The 20,691-nt window shown below is 39.6% G+C and overlaps 1 protein-coding gene across 1 annotated transcript in view; it reads right to left on the bottom strand.

Moving 5' to 3' along the window:
- The window catches only part of LOC137871738 (protein MFI-like), an 85,904-nt gene that overhangs the window by 38,796 nt on the left and 26,417 nt on the right, over positions 1-20,691 (bottom strand). The gene's annotated exons all lie outside the window — the stretch shown is intronic.

Here is a 20,691-nt window from a genome sequence, read left to right as displayed (position 1 = left end):
CACACACACACACGGAAAAACAAGGCACGGCCTAGCCGTGACAAAGTCTGAAAAAAGTCAATACTGAGCCTTTACTACAAAAAAATGAATTTGTAAATTTTTTTGCTTCTACCAAAACACAGTAGTTGTAATCAAGGATGAGCATCCAATCCCAATACCGTCAACAAAATGATGTGCTGAGACAGAAGTAGTGGACGTCTGCTGTCTATAGCATCATTACACCGAGAGCACTGCTCCTCAGCCATCTAATCTAAATGCCACAACTGATGGCGTGAGTTGTTCAAGGGTTATCGAGTGGTCTCCCTCCGTCCCTAACACTTGACAACGATATCTTGTTGAACCAAAGAGCAACTGCTCTCTGTGCCAAATATGGTCGGGGTTACTTCCACAAGCCAGAACCTGGACCTTTACCCTAGTTTGTCACATTCTCAGTGACTCTCATAACGGATACAAGCTGAATAGACGGTGTTTTCTACACAGCAGCTCATAATTCACATCGACCGTTGACCAGTAAGCCCCAACCCCCTAAGTTACTATTACACCTGTTCTTGCACGGAACATATGCAATTTAAAAATATAACATTGGATGACAGATTACAATTCTAGAACAATGGGTCCTTAAAATAAAATATTTCTGATTTCTTACAAGTCCATTACATGACAATTGGCACAATCATATTTTACCACTTCATGGCTACAGACATATTGCGCCAAAAGAATGAAAAGCTACATATCCCAGACAAAAAGTCTGAGTCCCCATCAGCTGCATTGTTGTATTGCAATGTAGAGCTATACATATGATAAGGAAACGTGTAATGTCAGACTGATTTCGCTTTTAACCTTAAAAAAAATCACTACCCAACAGAACAACCGACAAAGCAACATTTAACAAGTCATTTTCAATGGAAGCCGGTGACATGACATAAAACTAGCGCCCTACAATTTTAATGTTGAGCTGACTCAATTACAGCGCTCCATTGACTTGGTGAAGCCTCAAACAATCACATGTTTGTTTCACCTTGTTACATTCGATCTTTAAAAAAAATGCCGTTAGCCAGTTCCCAGTGCTATTTAACAACATAACTATCTCAACGAGCACTTGGCCAACACTTCAACGGCAACTCATCTACAATGTTGGCCATTTGGTTGCTTTTGTTGCTCGTATTTCAACGCAGCATTACCCTAATCCTCACTATAACCACTACCAGCTTCATCCTAACCCTTAACCAAACCATAACCTAACCTTGTTTACATTATGGAGACATGCATTTTGTTCCTAAAGGAAGGCGAGTCAAGTAAAGTGGTGCTTGGCCGAGAGACTATCCAGGATTTTGGGCTCTGCTGTGCGTTTATGTGTAGCATACTGTGCAGAGTGAGATACTCTGATCCAATACATTTGTTCTATTTGTTTATTTCCAATGCCTACTAAAATGAAGATACTATATACACGTTTCATCTCAGTCTCCTAGTTGTTACCGAGACTCATGAGTGTCTTCAGTCCATCTTCTCCTACACAAGTGCCTCGTCTGTCAACATTTCCAAGGAAGCGTCTCTGAAAGCTTTGGGAGCCACGAAGACGCAAAAACACAGTCTGATGGTTGATGGAAGCACATATACAGTACATGATCATAAAAACACACAAACACAAAAATTGTATTATTTATTTATCTTGTCTTTTTGACATATTGCCCGACGTGTAACATACGAGAAGCCCTGTGAATTATAAGTAAATCTGTAATATGTCTTTCCCTCACAAGAAAAGAAAGCCATTTGACATTTTACGTCTTTTTTTAAGATGAGTTATTAAAAACAAAATCTCTTGTTCTTCATATTGCATTATATAGTATAGTTACCTAACATTAGTTTTTTTGCAATTGTCAAGACACAAAACTGGTACTTGTGTTTTATTAGAGCAAAAAACTGTGGCAAAGTAGTACTTTTAACCAAGGGGCGGCTGTTACTCAGGAGGTAGAGCCAATCATGCATTAGTCACAAGGTTGGCGGTTCCTTCACCCTGCGCCGTTCCACTGCGACTCACGTTGCTAAAAGAAGGTAAGAACTTTGGTACCTGAAAAAACCGACTGTTTTCATGTTCAGAAACACATTTAGATCCTGAAGGAGAAACGGATAACTTGCCCCCTGATCCCCCACTTTAACCTGCAGAAGGAAGATCACGGAACTCATACACATGTGGTGTGTTAAGCGCATTGTGTGTCGTATTCTCCCTTTAAATAATCACTGCCACGTGATTATTTGCTAATTACCAAACCCGCTCCTGCCAGACCCCGACATAAATGCAGTTCATTCATCCTGTAAGCCAAGCTGTGATCTCTTACTATACCGTACCTGAGTTGTATTTCTGCCTATAGCACGGTCACGTCTCAAGTTTTATTTTTTAAACAGATGTCTTGTTGATAGTGGCATCACATACGAAAGTGCTTATATGTGTCGTTCTGGAGAGCATGCAACAACATAGTTGTGTGATTTTGAGAAATCGTCGCAGGAAGAAACTTAATATACCAAGGGAAATAAAGTGTGAAGATGTCAGGATCTCTGTCATTCCCGTTTGTTATTGTGTGCCATGTGTTCTGTGGTTTTCCCTCTGTCTGCCTCCCATGGCCACACCCCTGATTGTGCACAGCTGGACAATCCAGCTGATTACCACCTGCAGTTTGACATGCCAGATCCTGATCCCACTAATCACCTCCTGGCAGTATATCAACCCTGGTCCGGCAGGCCCAGGTTGTCAGTCCATACAGTCTATTCACCCTGGTATGCCGTTACTGCTGTCCGTAAGTTTCCGTTCTTACGATCCCTGGTTCTGACCCCTCTCCTTTCTGCCACATCGTCTAGTTTCTACTAGTGTGACTGCCTTCCGGTGTCGGTCCACGGGAAACCACACCATCCAGCTTGGATGAGCCAACCCGAACTAGTCTACGTTCCAAATTAAAGTCTGCCCTGTACTGGATTCCTGTCTTGTGGTTGCTATTCCTCCTGTGACAGAAGAGTAAGCCGCTCTAAGTTCCTCTGTCAGAACTTTAAATTTAAAAAAGGGCCTCTACATCCTGCAAAGCTTATCTTTATACCATGAAACAATAATACCGTGAGCAAAGCATCACCAACGACTTACTTTCCTCCTTATAGTCAGGCAATACAATCCAGTGCCAGGAAGATAAGAAGGCTGTTCAACCACTCATTCCCAAATAAACAATCTCTCATCCTCAGCATGATCTCCCACATTGAAGTGCCTTTCATTGTGGCTTATTGCTTTGTAAAGTTCCCATAAAACCAATCTCCACCTAGTAATCGCCTCAGATTGATATAGGTGTAGAAGGCGCCTGCACACCCAGGTCCCATTAATCACAATCATACACCATTGATCAGAGGCTCTGAAATGCTGGAGGGGTAAATAGAAAGCATGCAGCCACTACAGAAAAAAAGGAATCAAAATACTGGAGAGAAACGAGGAAAACAAGTTGAGAAGAGGAAAAAGAAAAAAAAAAAAAAAAAAGTGTGGAAAAAAAGTCAAAACTGCAATTGGCCTACTGCAAGTTGATGCCACAACTGAGCAGTTTGTTTATCATGCAGAGCTCAGACATTGTAGATGAGGCATGTTAAATAAATGAAACAGAAACATGGAACAGCTGAGGTTGAACACCACACAACACTCAGTGATGTGGTGGTTATGCTGCCACATCTAAAACAAGCAGCACTCACAAGGTTTGGAATTTGCGGTCAGGTCTCAAAATCCAGCTCCTCAAGAAGTCCAATAAGAGACATGCAAGTCCTGGTTGCAATAAATATTTACAAGTAAGAGTATTTATAAGGAGGAAAAGATGGGTTTAAGTTGGTGGTTATATCTGTGTTACAGTTTGCTGTAGGTGAAATGAAAACTCTTCCCACCACAACGATCCTGAACTTTAGACCTCTCCTGCTTGTTTGTATGCAACAAGCAGGAAGCTGTTCAACTGTCCGCAATCAACCATGGAAAAAAAAAAAATAACATTTCCGCTTACGTGTACGTGTTGTGGAAGTCCCAGATATCCTGGGAAACTAAACGCCGTCATGTCCAGAGGAGCTCCGTGAATTTTATCAAGCTGTATTCACTGTGTCTAGCTGGTTTACTCCAAATAAACAGAAATAAATAAACAGATTTGGCTGTAATTTAACTGCAATAAACTGACAAATAGGGATGCCGAAATGACTACGTAACGATTTGTAAAAAGTCTGAATTCATGTTTCGTTAGTTCTCTCCGCAAGACAAACAAATAACTTAAAATACTTGTTTTCTCAATGGAGCTCGGATCGATTGGTGCCAGGCTAAGTTAACATTGTAGCAGCTCCATCAACACTCAAAATAACATCTCCGGGTAAATACGGCAGCGTCTTTTTCGTTCTCACACACGGTATCGTAGAGCTCTGGGTGGACAGATGGCTACAGTATTTATTTCCTCGATTCAACGGCAGGACGTCAATGATGACAGGAGAAACGTCTCAACACTGATAGGCTACTGATATATAGGCCATTTTTTCGTCGGAGTTGAAAAATTGAAACTCACGCGTTTTGCTGATTTTAGCGAATTCGCTGTCAAGGGCTACCTTGTGATTGACAGGCATACCCTGCTTTAATAATTTTACTCTAAATGGGATCATAATTTCCTAAATGATCATGCTGTATTGGAGATGATTTGAAACTGGTAATTGAGATCATAAACATGTTTACTGAGGTACGAAATCAAGTGAGAATTAGGGTAATTTTGCCTTTGACTTCAATACAATCAGACTTCTGTTATCAGAAGAGTTGCAACCTGCTGGCCATTAGAAATAATGCAGGTTCAAGGCATTTCTGCATTGGCTTCTCTCTTCAGACCTGGAGGTTGCATTGTGACAATTTCAAAGGTAGCCAGCAGCATGAGAAATGCATGTTAGGAAAGGACCAGACAGACGGTTTGGGACCTCTGAGGACGATTCATGGGAGTCCATTGTATTCCTCTAGTTTAGTCAGAGACAGGCAGGATGCAGGCCAGTGGTCAAACCAAACTACATTATCTGTGTGTTTACACAACACATCTCCACAGGACCTTTAGCCCAAACACAAGATAAGGCCAAACATCCTCCCCAAGAAGAGGGAGAGAGGGGCTTAGATGTGTGCAGTTAAATAAGGATCTATTCAAGGATCCAATTTAGGACAGTGTATGGACATGCTATGCGAGGACCTTTTCATAGCTGAAAGTTCAAACAGGTTCAATGTAGCATTGCATGTGTAGCGGGCAAAATGGAGGCTAAACAAGCAGACAAAATGGAGGCAGCAAAACAGCAGCAGGTGAACCTACAAATGATAAACAGAGATTAAAAGGGCGCACCATGCTGCAAAATAATACAAGTTAAGATTGTGACTACTTACCACCTCACACATGGGGCAAGTAGTCACAATCACAAAACTGTCTACAACTCACCATGAGCCACCACAGCACCAGGACAGGGGCTAAAAGGAGTGAAGCCAGGACCACAGGTGCCTTATAAATGCTGGCACTGATTGGGGGGAGGAGCCTAGCCTGAGGGCTGCGTTCACAACCCTACACTTCCTTCTCTGAGGAGCGTTCCCCACTACATATGCATTTGATTCAGTCAACGCGAGCGCACTAAAGATCTCTACATGACATGCCTGCCTGTACTTGACATTCGATGGTTTGCTCTCCCGCCCTGTCGTGTCCTCTCTCTCTCTCATCCTCTAAGAAAACTATTTTTGTTTTCTCCAATTGACTCTTTATAAAGTCGTCAGACCAAATTTCTGTCAAACATTTGGTGTTGTCTTCTCGCTAAATGCTATTGCCGCTCATTTTGTTTGATTGCATTGTTTTTTTTTCCAGTTCCTGACCGTGGGGAAGCGCAGGAGACACTTCTTTTTGCCTCCAGGGCTGACATTAATGCTCACGTCGGGCTAACCACCTTCACTTTACAAAGGAACTTTAATTGGGTTTTGAGCATCTGCAATGTTTAGACAGTGTTTATTCAGAGACAAACATGAAACCCACACAGTACATTTATTACCACTCGACAATTTTACTGTTAATTTCTTCTCAGCTCCGATCGTCAACAGCTGTTAGCTCTCTGCGCATCCATCATCTCTCTTTCTCGACACTCTCGCTATGCACACACTACGTACTGAGTAATTCCTTAAAAGATCCACAAAGCTTGGAAAAAAAATCCCCGTCAACCCCCTTAGGCTACTTGCTTAGTTTCGCTCAATTCCTGGAAGTCTATGGGATCATGATCATGATTTTTTTTTTTTTTTAATCCCATAGATGCTCAACAAATGAGCAAAGATAGTATTGCTGTTTGAGACAACTTCCAAATTCACCAAATAGACATAAAAAGGTCTGTCCTGAGGCATTTATTAGTTTCTGACTCTGTTAATGTGAGACAAACAGTCAAATTTCCCAAAACTGCTGCATCTCTGCTAGCCTCCTTAACAAAGCTGTCATTTGAGAGAACAAAGAGCCGGAGTCTTGAGTCACGTGATATCCATGATGACTTTACAGCATCTAAAAACAATAAGGTGTGTTACAAATTCCTCCTAATGTTGACTACAGAGGGATTTAAATTGATTGAAATTGAACTTTTTTGTCCCAGTTAGGCACTGGAATGAGCAACTACTGAATTCAAGTTGAAGGTCTTCATTCAGTCTGTTCACAGCCAACCAAGTCACCAGAATGTTTTTTGCCATTGTACGTTTCTGCAAACGATGGATATGTTGAATGTCGGTGTTTCTGAACCAATAACACGTTTCTTAAATCAATTTCACATCAGCCTCAAATAACGCTTGAAGAAAGACACAATGACACGTTGTTAATGTTGTGAAACGATTGGTTAGGGTTAGACGGACAACAAAGGTACTCGGTTAACAATATAACTACTGCTGTGTCAACGTTGACTTTTGTTTCATCCACCCGTCCGTAGTGGACTTTCTCACTTGACATAAACTCTTTACTTTACTGATTATACGATTATAACACATAACTTTCAAAAACGGTAAATAAAAATGTTGACATTCAACGTATCTGTTCCTGGCGACAGGGCTGCAGCAGCAGGTACAGTAGTCACTTTTAGAAGAAATAATCATTATTATATAACTGATTAATATGCTAGCAATTTTGATTGGGTAATAGCAGAAAGATGAAGAAATACTGTAATTTTTCCACATTTCCGTGAAGCTGTAGTGGAAGTGAAAAGACAACTCCAGCAGTGTGAACCCAGAGTGTTTACAATTCACTCCCAGCTTGTTGAGTTGTAAAATGATAAACAAACATTAAAACAAGGATAAAAGATAAACATGACAGTGTCACCAACACGGGGTCAGCGGCGGTTTTGACCCTTGAATCTGCGTCATGCCTTCAGACATCATTACTCACTTGGACGGAAAAAGCCAATGCTGGTAAACAGAAGCTTTGTTTATCCTACTACAGCATATTGTTGGCCCTCAACCGTAATTTTCCACTCTTATTTCCTGTTCCCAACATCAAGATGAAGAGGATTTTATGCTAAATTCTGTCCATAAAAACAGTCTGCAGTGACTGATGTCTTACGATGTGAAAGGCAAAGCGAGGTCAAGAAATATTGTCCCATCTTGTGTCATTGTTGAAAACTTCAGGGCCACTGTCGTGTTCAGCCGGTGCTGTGACAGCAAATTATGGCGCTGAAATTTCTTAGAAATAAACATTTTAGTGCAGCTGCATCAAATAAACCCCTCTGTGAAAAGAGCATCTGACTGAGCTGTTATAATGAGAGCTGTTGTGTGGGGTTGAGTGTGCTGCCTCGTGATCCTCGTGTCACAGCTCATCGTTTATGCACATCTTCAAATTTAAATTTTAAACGAGGCTAAAAACGGCTGCACAGCAGGGAGCTAACTGACATTAAAGGAGCTTCTGAAGGCTTGATTAACCCTCCTCTTGGCATCACAAGGTGGTTTTTTTCATTGCACGTCCTGAAGCTCAGGACAGACAAAATCACAGCTGTTTGGAAGCACGGGAAGAGTGGAACATTTGTGTTCACAAAATCGCAAACACCTCTCAAAAACTCATTAGAGAACAAAAGGACTGTGTTAAATTATGACTCTGATGTATTCATGCTCCGAAAGTAAATTGCGGTATCATAGCCACAAAAAGACACAAAATACATACTGATTAGACAACAGAGGTAACACTTTGCAGAACAGAAAAGACAAAAAGACACAACACAAAGTGATAAAGAATATATCAATATTTATTACGAGATGCAAACAATATACTCGTATTAATATAAACCTCTTAGTCATTCATTCATGTAAAAAAACAAAGCAAACAGATTACCATTAGTGCATATCTAAATCATTATATATATAAATGCATGAATAATGTACATCTAAATAAGTTCTTAATCATTTACTAGCACTTTATAAAGGATGTTATTAATCATCTACAACTCCTTAATAATTAGTTTGTAATATATATATATAATACTTAATTTACAAATGTATAAATTTACAAATTTATAAATAAATTGCATACTAATGAGTGTTAATGTAGGTACAATGCTTTATAAATGATGATTTAAGTGTTTACTCATACTTAACTAATGCTTCATAGTGTGTAGTTATTATAAGGTGTTACCCAGACATTTACAGAAGCGCTAAGTTTCAAGACTCGTAATTATCTGAATGTGATTGAAGGCAAACCCAAAATACTTAAAATACCTTTTTCAAATTTCTTATTTCTACATTTTATTTCTTCTCTTTTCTTCTTTTTTCTATTGTAGTCTATGTAGGATCTACATCTGGCTTTTCCTTTTAGATCTCGGTATGAAACATGAACCAATGACTTGTTCTTTAAGGGCAAATGAAGGAACAGAAAGGTAAAGTGTTGTTACGCTCTGTGTTTGCTCATTAATTTAAACTGCTTGCCAGCCTTCACAGTGTCAGAAGGTAAAATAAGTTATTTCTGTCAAACACTTTAAAGCCATTTAGCTTTCAGTTCGTGTTCAGTGGTAAAATATGTGGCACAGACACACCTGATAGAATAAAGAACCATTGAGTCTCTTTTTTTCTGTCCTGGTTTGTCTTTCTCTATTGCAGAAAAGACAATTAGCCTCTCTTGAAGCATCTAGACAGTGAAGACAAGGGAGGGAGAGTCTGGATGTAATAAGAAATAAGGACATGGCACACTGCCAGCAACGATCATCCATAATGGTCCATAACATCATCTGTGAAGACATGCTCCACTTCTCCTCATATATCATTGGCTCCTTTCTTACACTTTGCTTTGATTATTAATAGGCAGCGCTTTAGTGTTGAGAGGTACGCATTAGTGTTCTCATGCACCGTAGCTACTGTATACCTGCTCTAGAGTGAAATGCACTAGAGTTCATAGATCCCACGAAATCAGTAATCCAATTGTGAACCAGTAAGTAAGAGCGACAAACTCTGCGTAGGGAGGAAGTCAGGCTCGATCAAGCCTTGAGGACGTGCGTCGGGTTTTGAAGCAAATTTTGGTAGTGGCCAAACCGTGTAACTTTAACTTCTGGGTTTGTTATGTGATGCCAATGGGCCCATATAGACTTCTCCCTATACACTTACATTGTAAAATGTCACGGATTACTTTGCATGTATATATGAGCGTATAATGTCTGATACCTGCAGCACCACACAAGAGCATGCACACAAATGTCTCTACATTTTCTGACGATGGCAGATCCTCTCCTGTGGATTCACAGCAATCTCAGCATCGGGGCACATTCTCACAGTATCGCCTCAAAGTCTCTTTAAATGCAAAACCTCACAGCCCACTATCAAGTGTCTTGCATGTCACTAAGTCCAAGATCCAGTGGGATGCTGGCTGGTCGCCATGGCAACTTAACGGCACTTAATGATTGTTGTCTGGCTGTCAATCCCATGGCTGAAAATATACTTTGTGTCATGTGTTATTCATATCTTTTTAATCGTCTGAACCCCAAGCAGTTTTGGGGCATTTTTTGCTCCTGTCACATTTCATTCACTGTGGCCTTGGTTCTCACGACAGAATATGAGTTGAATTTTTGAAGAAATTTGATTTGAAATATTGCAACCACACAAATCATTTGAGTGACGACGATACTATATAGAAATTGCTGCAAGTCATTGGCAGGCATAAATCATTCGTTTTTTTGCACCACATTTCAAGTTGTATTAAATATAGTCTGACCTTTAAAAAGGATCCCAATTTTATATATACTACTTTTTATATCACCCACTTTTTTTCTGTTGACAGGTCCCTTAGTTTGTTGTTACGCTGTTTTTCTCCAAACACATACTGAATGGTGTAACGGATCTATTAAATCAATTTGCAAAAATCATGTTTCCCTAAAAACTTAAAACACCTAATCAGTGATTTCTGCAACCTTTCATATTCAAGTATTAGGCTTGTGCATGCAAATAGAAAAGTGATATATTAAATCCTCCTTCACCTGCTGTAAAAAAACAACAATAAAACAGCAACATACAAATCAGCAAACATCCCGTTGTCTTTTCATGCAAAAAACAACAACATATATTGCAACATGCATACGAATGCTGCAGGAATGCCTTGGATTTCAATGTTTGCACTGGCATTTGTGATATCCTGGAGGGACAGCTTCACCTTCAACTGCTTCACCCTCTGTGACGCTCGACTGTTTCTCCTCTCCCTGGTGTTGACGCCTCAATACAAAGACTTGGCAGCAGGCAGATTCCCCCGAGGGGTGAGGGGGTCTGCAGGAGACAAAGCCACACCTCCAGCGGATATCCTACCTGCTCTCATGTGAATCACACCACATTGCTAATATCACTCTTTGTGTTTGTGTTTATGTGTGTTACCTCTAGTTAGGTCAATACAACCTATTCTGATGTAACACATCGTATGCATAGCAGACTGACTCACAGAGCAGCCCTCACAGCCTTTATCAGGATATTAAATTAAAAGCCTGCAGGCTGCAGGTGACATGTTGATTATAACTCATGAGAACGCACACATACACACTGACACTTGCATCAAGCCTTATGTGTTGCCAAAGGTAATGCAAGAGTTACGCATACCATCAAAGAGTAGAATGATTGTAACGTTTTATGATTGGACGCAGTCAAACTCCACGACTTAATATACGTAAGAGTCAGACTGTTCTATTCAAATTCAACTGTTTTCTTTTTATATAAACGTTACCATCTCATAGTGACCGTCTCACTTTGATACAGCTCTAGTTGCATATGAGGCTTTTTTATAGGAGGGTAATGGTAGTTCATCTGCATTCCTTTTAACTCCTCTGACATACAACTACAAAACTTCCCTTCATTCACTGACTGATTCACTTTGTGGTTCATGTGAATCTCAAGGAGAATAGCGTCACTTCCCTGGTACAAAACCATTCACAAGTCTGAATATGTATTCCTTGTGAATCCAGTCGAAGAGTAATACAACACAGCTTTTGTATATAAATGAATTAATAAAGGAAGAAATCAATTTTCAACCGCTTCATAAAACCTTTTATAGTTGATGCTCTAGAGAGCATGATCTCGGGTTCAGTCTTTGCAAGGAAAGGAACGTGTCAAAAAAAAAGATATGTATTTTACATTTCTAGCAGCAGCAGTTTGTTGTTGGAATGACTGCGAAAGCATGGATGATGTTATTACTGAATAGACAACAGTATAGCATGTGAAACTCAAACTTCATCAAAAGAAAACATAAGGACAAAGAAAGAAAGCCATGTATTCAGAGTGGCTCTATATATATATATATATATATATATATATATATATATATATATAACATTTTTGTTGCGATTAAAATATCTTACCAACTATTGGATGGATTGGTCAAATTTTGCAGAGATATTCCCAGAGGACAACCTACTGACTCCACTAGCACCATCATCAGGTCTACCTTTCAGCTGGTTTGATCCTTTGTTCTGATTAACATATGTTAGCATGCTGAAATGCTAGACAAAAAATGATGAACAGAGATCAACATGATCTCACAGAAATATGTGACATGACCATGACCTCTTTACTGCACATTACCTGGCAGTGGAACGTACAGTAATGTGTGACATTATGTGCTGCCCGCCACGGAAATGATGTAACATTGTGGGTTTAGGCTTCAAAACTAACAGTTTAGGAAGAACATCATGGTTGGCTTTAAAATAAGTACATAAACACATCACAAATGTAATTTCACAATAATAATTTGAACACCGTACGTGGTTCAAATTACGTGTCGGCACCATGTCAGAGGTTGTGGTCATTTCATGTTTTTTTTTGTTTATGATCAGGCTGGTAAAGATTATGCCTGCTTATCATCAGCATGTTGTGAGCGTGCTGGCATGCTGACTTTTCTCATTTAGCTCAAAGCATCAATACAACCTCATAGCACTGCTAGCATGGCTGTAGGCTCAGTCTTCTTATCACACCAAACAGGAAAACACACTCTAAATATCCACTATGACAAAATAACTGTTGAAACGGTAAAATCGTTGATATGAAAAGATTGTATTATTATATGTATCTATAGCAAGTAAAATAAGTACAGATCACAATGTTCCCTCTTTTCTTTCTTTATGTCTTACAATGGCCTTCTTTCTGTCCTTCCTCTCCTGGCAATACAATCTGAACAAACACACATTTGTGCTGTAAAATGAAAGAGTGCATTGATTAAAAATATCAAACATGTATCTCCAGGGCTTTTATTCTCTGCTTTTATCTACTTTTATTTTGTTAACCCCATCCTTTGCCATGGCTTTACGTAACAAAAAGTGAAGCAATATTCTTCAAGCTGAGTTTTTTTCCTCAAAAAGAAAAGAAAAAGTGCTTCAAGCTGCATCCTCATGTGGTGTGTTGGGATTATTTTCTTGGGTTCAGCGTGACTCATCTGACTCCTTCTCATCCCTCAGACACTATTTCTGTCTCCTGCTTCTGATCCAGTCTCTGGGGCTGGACGAGCCACTGTGTCTAAGTGTATGATGTGAATGAATGACTCATTTAGTGGCATGCTAATAAATCAAACCAGTCCTGCATACCACAGTGGGTTTCATGCTTTGCCTAGATGCAGATGAAAAAAAGCTTCATGCAACAGGAGATGCAGAGACTGATGATGTCCCAGGAGATCCTGTTTAGAGACAGTTTAGCTGGTTTACTGGTGCATTGTGGGAAGTCACACAGTAGGCAAAAACATAAGGAAGACCATATTATGCAGCGTGGAATATTCACACAATCAATCTGTCCAGATGTTTGTATTAGTAAGCAGCTGTTTGCATTCAAGGAATGTGCGTCTTATGTTAATGCCAGTAAGCAAGTATAGGTTTCAAACTGAAAAATATAAACATGTGCGCACGCGTGTATAAGTACGAAAATAGATGTAAACAGGAAGACGCACCTCCTTTTAGAAAAAGGTCTCTTTGAATCCACTTTTGTACTCGCAGCAGCAGGATGCAACACCCAGAATACAACAAGGCCCAAACACGTCACCGGAAAAGTGAAACTGACTTCTGGGGTTACAAATAGCTCAAAGATACACTTAAAACATAAAACACTGCCTACGGACAAATTGTACATCATCCATGAACTTATTCACGTATTTCTCATAATATAATATTCGCCTGCGAATGATTTTCCTCAAAACTGTTCATACCGATAGCGATGCAAATTGCAAATTTGCAACAGTTTCAATGAAGGATTTGAATAGATTGATGCTGTGAGAGGACCCACTGCCAGGATCCTATTGGCCCACAGCAGCGTCTGTATATCAGGTCAATTGATGTATAGCCTAAACTACTGTAAGCTTTTCCATTGAGTTTGCTTTTTAGTGGAATGCTCAGAAGGAATTTGCGTTCCTTCTGGTAAAGAGTTACGCAGTGTACATGTCTAGGGATTTCATTGTGAAAGGAAAGACCGGAAGAAGTGAATCTGGTAAGTGCTGCCTTTGTCAAGGTCAAGAGGAGTAATAAAGTTTTCCGTCTTGGTTCGAACTACCGGAGGAGTTGCTGTCTGCAGCCAATGTTGAACGCTTAATCCCACCTATTGATTTCTTTGGTTTATCCGTTGAATATGGACGGGATTAAACTTCTGTTTCATTGGGTTTGGATGGAGATATGGAACTTCATCTGGCACATGGTAGGTCTGCTGTGAATAAAACTAGATCTACCAACAATAACATTGCAAATACATATACTACTATTAATTGATATAGCACGAAACTTTACACTTCTCCATACTCCAACTAGCGGCGTGACACGGCCACAGCTAACATCCAATCACAATCAATTAATCAGTTAATCCTAATTCCCCCTGTATGTATACGGCCTTCATTGTGAGTTTTTGTGGGGATTAAACAAATGAAACACGCTTATTATTGAGCTTAAGAGGTGCTGGTTGATTTTGTCACCTTTAGACAGAGACCGGCTACCTTTTTCGTCCTCACTTCATGTTTTTATTCTTAGCTAAGCTAATTAGCTGTCATATTTAGCATCAAAACATAGAGTGGTATCAATCTTCTCTTCTCATCTATCTCTGAACAAGAAAGCAAATAGGCATATTTTCTGAAATCTGAAAGTGTTTCCTCTGTTACATACTAGATCATTTCACAGAGTAAGTATATAATACTGAGAAAAGTAAGTTTTGCTTATCTTATCTTTCATTTCAATGAGCTGGTCTTCTCGCATGAAGATTTGACAAAAAGTCTGGCAGTGAATTTAATAGCAAATGTTAACAATGCATTCTGGTGTGTCTGCTATATAAAGTCATGTGACGAGTCACTGATGCATATTTGCACTAGTTTCCCATCATTCCCATGCACCAGAGGATCTTATACTAAATTCATACCCAGCAGCTTCTAGAGAAGCCTCTGCTAAATGGGAAATATTGCCAGCTGAATGATTACTGTGTCACATCAACATAGCGAAGAAGCAACAAAGTGTGGAAACTGCAAACATCTGGCAGCCTGTAAATCTGTCAGAAAGAGAACTTAATAAGATTTCGCTCAAACTGACAGGAAGTCAGCATCAGCCTGCATCTTTATCTTCATTGTGTTCTCTCCACAGTATACACATTCGATTCTAACTGCGGCAATGACCCAGTTTTTAAATTATTTTTTTTATGGGAATCATTAAAATTTCATCTTATCTTTCATCTCATTCCATCTTGTGGAGTTTTACAGATAAAGATGTAGGAATTGGGTTTTTGCAACTACACACATGCAGGTTTAGACCCCAGTTATGTTGAACTATGAAGAAAACAAACTTCTGCACTCAAAAAGAAAACAACAAAAAGATATTTGTTTTGGGTTGTTGCAGAGCAGAGAGTGTCAGTAGTTAAAGTGTCAAACTGATTTCTCCATCGGCATCTTATCAGTGAGACTAATGAGAAACAATCCTGGAAACAGAAGAACGTGTGACACTATAACCGGTCATACACATAGTCATTGAACAGTAAAGAAATGCTAAGCAACATACTCAAAGGAGAGATGTTGCAAAAAATCAATAATAACTGAAATAGAGCCAGATGACCGTGTTGATGCTGTTATTGGAAAAATAATGTGAGATTGCAAAAGGTGTGCAAAACTGGCCCCAGCCTGTGGATTTGGACACTCACAAACACTACTGCAAAAATGTCTGGGCTTATAACGTGGCACACATTAATTTAGTAATGCCCTCTTGGATTGAGCTGTTTTGTTTCAGCCAAGTGTGTGTGTGTGTGTGTGTGTGTGTGTGTGTGTGTGTGTGTGTGTGTGTGTGAGAGTGAGAAAGAGAGATATAGACTGTGTTAGTGTCTAAGTGTGTGTGACAGAGTCCAGCTGTGCGGTGATCTGGCCAGCAACAGGGGGAGTCAATCAAAATAAGGCAGAGGGGTCACTGGGGAAAAGGAGAGAGGAGGAGAAATATATGAGAAAGGTGAAAGCAGAAAAAGAGGATTAGAGAGTGATAGCGAAAATGTCATTGGGTGAGGAGGACAAGCACTGGGGATGATGAAATAAAGATGGAGAATCAAGGAAGGCGGCTGCAGTAGCTTAAAACACTGGAGCAGTGGTTTTGTAATTTGGCAGCCCTGTTTCCTAAAAGTTGTGTTCATATACAACTAATACGCAACGTTTTATTTTTTTTATTTTGTAGGCAATGTAATACCACCTGGATCACATTTTTCATCAACATAAAAAAGGAGACTTTTATAGTGAACTTAAGCTGTGTTTACAGTTTTTTTCTCACTCCTTCCAAGTTGTGAAAAATCCGCTAATGCAGGCTTAGGCATTTCAGAATCCTAAACCTGACAACATGTAGGACACGTTGCCGTTTCCTAGGAGACATGGATATATTTGAAAAGTCAATGAGTGAATTAAAAGTTGACAGAAGAAGTTGTTCAAAGAAATGACTTAACTGTTACTTTATCTGATGCTGAAATTTCCATCAGAATTAATTTTCAAATGTCTTTCACAGGAAATCAATGAATTTAAGAAAAAAAGGATTATTGTTCTTTTCATGGTGGATTTATTACATCAATCAGTTTCCTCGTTCTCTGTTGTACAAATCTGACTGATGCTAAGAAAGCACATGTTGGCCCGTTCAAAAAGAAAAAAAAAATAGTAAAAAAGTGGGAAAGGGTGGTTTATGGAGGGGGTGGAGGAGCATAGTGGGAACTGAAGAGGGTGAAAGATTGGGAGGATGTCCTGTTTGGGTCATGTGCTTCAGAGATTTTTACTGTGGGAAAGTGTGTGTGGTGTTGGGGTGTGTGTGTGTGTGTGTGTGTGTGTGTGTGTGTGTGTGTGTGTGTGTGTGTGTGTGTGTGTGTGTGTGTGTGTGTGTGTGTGTGTGGTCTGGTTTAGCTACTTGTGAGAACTGAAGGAAATTTTCTATGGTTGTCATGGTAACTTTTAGTCATTGACAGAGGCTCTGTGGAGCTGGGCATGCGGTGTTTCAGCCCCGCAAAATGAATTCAAGTCAATACAATGTCCTCGCAAATGTAGAAGACCACCATTTGTGTACATGTACAGTATGTATTTCGGTCTTGTGTGTGAAGAGTGTTCCTTCCCCTACGTCTGGGCCTCTACACACACAAACATAAGACATTTATCATTAGCTATAAAAGCAAAACATACCACTTGACCCCTGGAGTGATGAGTCACACTGTGTACATTGCATCAAAAATAGAACCATTTGAAAACATGTCTGTGTGTGTGTGTGTGTGTGTGTGTGTGTGTGTCTGTGTGTGTGTGTGTGTGTGTGTGTGTGTGTGCATGCTGGGATCAAGACAACAGAACAGAGGAGTAAATTCATGGAAGGCACTGGGAAAACAGCAGCAGCCGTTTAAACATGTATACGAATGGGTTTTCTCCATACACGGTGTATTACTGAGACAGAACACTGTGTTTAATGTTTCACTTTAATGACAAGCGATAAGTAGCAGGGTTCATCATGCCAAAGCAAACACGGAAAAAAAGTAAAGTACAGTATATAAATAAAGAACTGGCCACTTTGATTCTGCAGAGAGGACTCTTTTTTTAATTTGATATTGGTCTTTTTTGTAATAGATATTTTGACTTGTGATAAGAAAAAGCACAGGTGTATCTAATAACATTTACGATCCCTCAAGTTTCCCAGTTAAACTGCAGTCAGATTTGATTTCGTCAGGCAAAAAACATACAGTACACGGGAGTCAGCATGGCAGCCCTCATACAGCTTCTTTTCAAACACTTCACTGGCATTAACCTAATAAGACAGCGTGACAGTGATTCAGCATGTACTATACCAGGACCCTGAAACTGAGCTAAGTGGAACTCAGAAATCCTTCATTTTATTATTTACATCTGTTTTTCCTGTGACGTGTCAAAATGTCTAATGTGAGAAAGGCATGTTGGGGTATCAGCCCTGTCTCATACAAATTAAAGTCACACAGTTATAATCATAGTCCTTGGAGGTCCTCAACGGGAGGAGGTCGGTGTGGTGGATGGATCAAACCAACACAGGACTTTCACCCATGAGACTACTGTTAGTGTCCCGTGTGAAACCAAAAGTCAACTTTTACTTATTTGAATTCACATCCGTAGTTTAAAAAAGTAACGTTTGTTACATTATTTAAGCTAGGCTAGGTCGTTTTAAGCCAAACCATGACGTCTTTACCAAACCTAACCGAGAAGTTTTGTTGTGTTTATGTTTTCTTTTCATTTACAATGTTAACCAAATGTTTAAAGCTGTTTAAAACTTTTACCGTAATCTGGTAGAAAATATAATTTCACGTAATTGAGAATGCAGTTTAGAAGTATGGGAACGTAATTTAGTTGGAGACAGGGTAGATTTATGTCAATCTAAACAGGTGAACTCTCCTTTGAAGAGCCTCTATGAGCAGGTTCTCCATCCTCTATAGTAGAGATCAGTAATTAGGTTAAAACTCAATTGTAAGAATATAGAACTCTATATTCTTAATTTATGGACGACACCGTAGAGGCGCAGGACACACATGGAATGCTTGTTTCTTTCAATTAATGGTTGTATCTGATGGCAGTTGTCAATGCAATGTAGTGTAAAGTTGTGAAAGTCTGTGCGCTGGTGTGTGCAGTGTGGGGTTAGACTGACATGATAATATGGCAAATCATGAAGCTGATATTTCATGTTTAATAAGTGTTGGGAGTCTCATTATTATCCATGTCTGATGATGGATGAATAAGCTGCTCCCTGACTACAGCTACTGCCCTCATTATAATGCAGCATTTTAATCAGATTTCATATAACAGAAACATGGCAAACATGTTGCCATAGAGGGACAACAGTCTGCAGTTTGTTATTCCAACCAAATACTTCAACAGCTGATTTCCCTGATTCCTCTCAGGTGAAGGGGTGAATTTGTCAGTGAAGTCACCTGCTGAGGTGATTGGTAGAGTGAAAACCTGCTGATGGTTGGCCCTGCATTGCACATGGTTCAAAATCCCAAAGTAGGAATTTAGTAGTTTCAAATTTACAATACAAGCAGAAAATAACTTTAATAAAATGTCATAAATTGACATACACTTTGAAAAGCCACAGTTGGGCCGCAGTGCTTTGTGCCTTGCCACAGTTCACCCGTCACAACAGTGCAGCCATGTGTGGAAGCATGGCACTCTCGCACTTCCTGCACCGCTTTTGGTCAAAACCGCTGGGTCAACCCACTTCCCTGTATTCTTCTGTCAACTCTGGGAAAAAGCTTTAATATCCTTCCTGCCCCCAAGACGCTGGCCATGGAGGCGTTGTAAAAAGTCATCCTTGAGGGCAACTGCACTGCGCCTCAACACACACTGAACTATTGTCTACTCTGTTTGTGTCTCTAAACCCTGTTGTTTTGCCTCTCAGAAGAAACAAAAAAACCCTCTTGTTTCGCTTCCTGGACAGTTTCAGATGGAATAAATATTGCCTGATATCTTGCCGTTTGTTTGTTTAGGAGGAGCACGTAATGATACTGTGATTGTTTTGTGGTCATTGAGTTTTTCTTTTCCGGCTTTGTGCCTCACAGTCCGGACTCAAAAGCAATGTCAACATCATTGACCATCACCCACTGACAGAGATGACTGCATTGTTTGACTCTGAGTTTATTTACATGATGCAAAGATAAGATTTGAAACTGCACCACTGGGGTTTTCTTTGTATTGTTTCAAGATTTACGGAGACACAGCTAATCCTTCATGGATTCAGCTGTCCTGTCTTTGTAAAGATCAAGATAATATTGTTGTCTTAATAAAAGAATGACGTCTCAACGCACGCACATACATGCTTGACAGAGTAAACTCTCACAGTGTTCTGAGGTGTTGAGGCTGAACAAACTCGATTCATTTTCCAAAAGCACATTTTCTCTGGAGTGTGAAAGAAGTCGTTGATTAAGTTTTCCACCTAATCTAAGGACAGTGGAAAGGCAGAATGAAATAAACTGAAACAGAGTTTAGAGTGATGGATTTTTACAGGTTACAGACACCGAACAACACTTTTTTTGTGCTCCAAACTTATTTGTTGTATTTAAAAGCCCTAAACAACTAAACTAAAGTAAAATAGCCCTTTGGTAAACCTACACAGGTGTTTCCACTTGTTCCTGATCGGGCCTCTTGTCTGGACTGGATGTGATGAAAACTCAAGATGGTCAAGTAGGTCGTGTGAGAGTTAAAACTAATGCCAATTAACAATAAACAGCACTAAATACTTATGATAGACAGACATATGTAGTCCCTGGTTTTTTTTGTTGGTTCCTTAGGATTTTCCATATTATTAAGCGATGTGGAGGCTTTCAGAAAGTCTGACTTTTCCTGTCGTACGTACTTAAATGTTGCCATGAACAGTATTTACAGGTTGGAAACTCCCAAATATGATATCTCCATTATGAAAAGAATGCAGCTTTGTACTAGCTTTACTTTGTATCAATAAAGGGCTTGTTACACCAGCAAACGGTAAAACTAAATGTATTCATTGCCGCTTGTCTTCCTGTATAGAGTGTTAAAGTTAAAGGCTTAGTGAGGTAATGCTCGCAGGTTTAGTTGGTGAAGTTGACAGAGTAACAGCTTACACCCTAGTGATCCAAAACATGCCCGTTCTAATTAATAGCTCTACGAGTTGCTTATTATTTTATTATTAATCCACTGATAACACATTTTGTCATTTCAGATGCCGGTGTGACCAGGTGTTTGATGCGGTACAAATTTTAATCACGCA

This window comes from Cebidichthys violaceus, unplaced genomic scaffold (genome assembly GCF_023349555.1).
Source record: "Cebidichthys violaceus isolate CVI_PGR_0920_01 unplaced genomic scaffold, fCebVio1.0.p SCAF_15, whole genome shotgun sequence".
Lineage (NCBI taxonomy): Eukaryota > Metazoa > Chordata > Actinopteri > Perciformes > Stichaeidae > Cebidichthys > Cebidichthys violaceus.
This window is presented reverse-complemented; position numbering and strand designations above follow the sequence as displayed.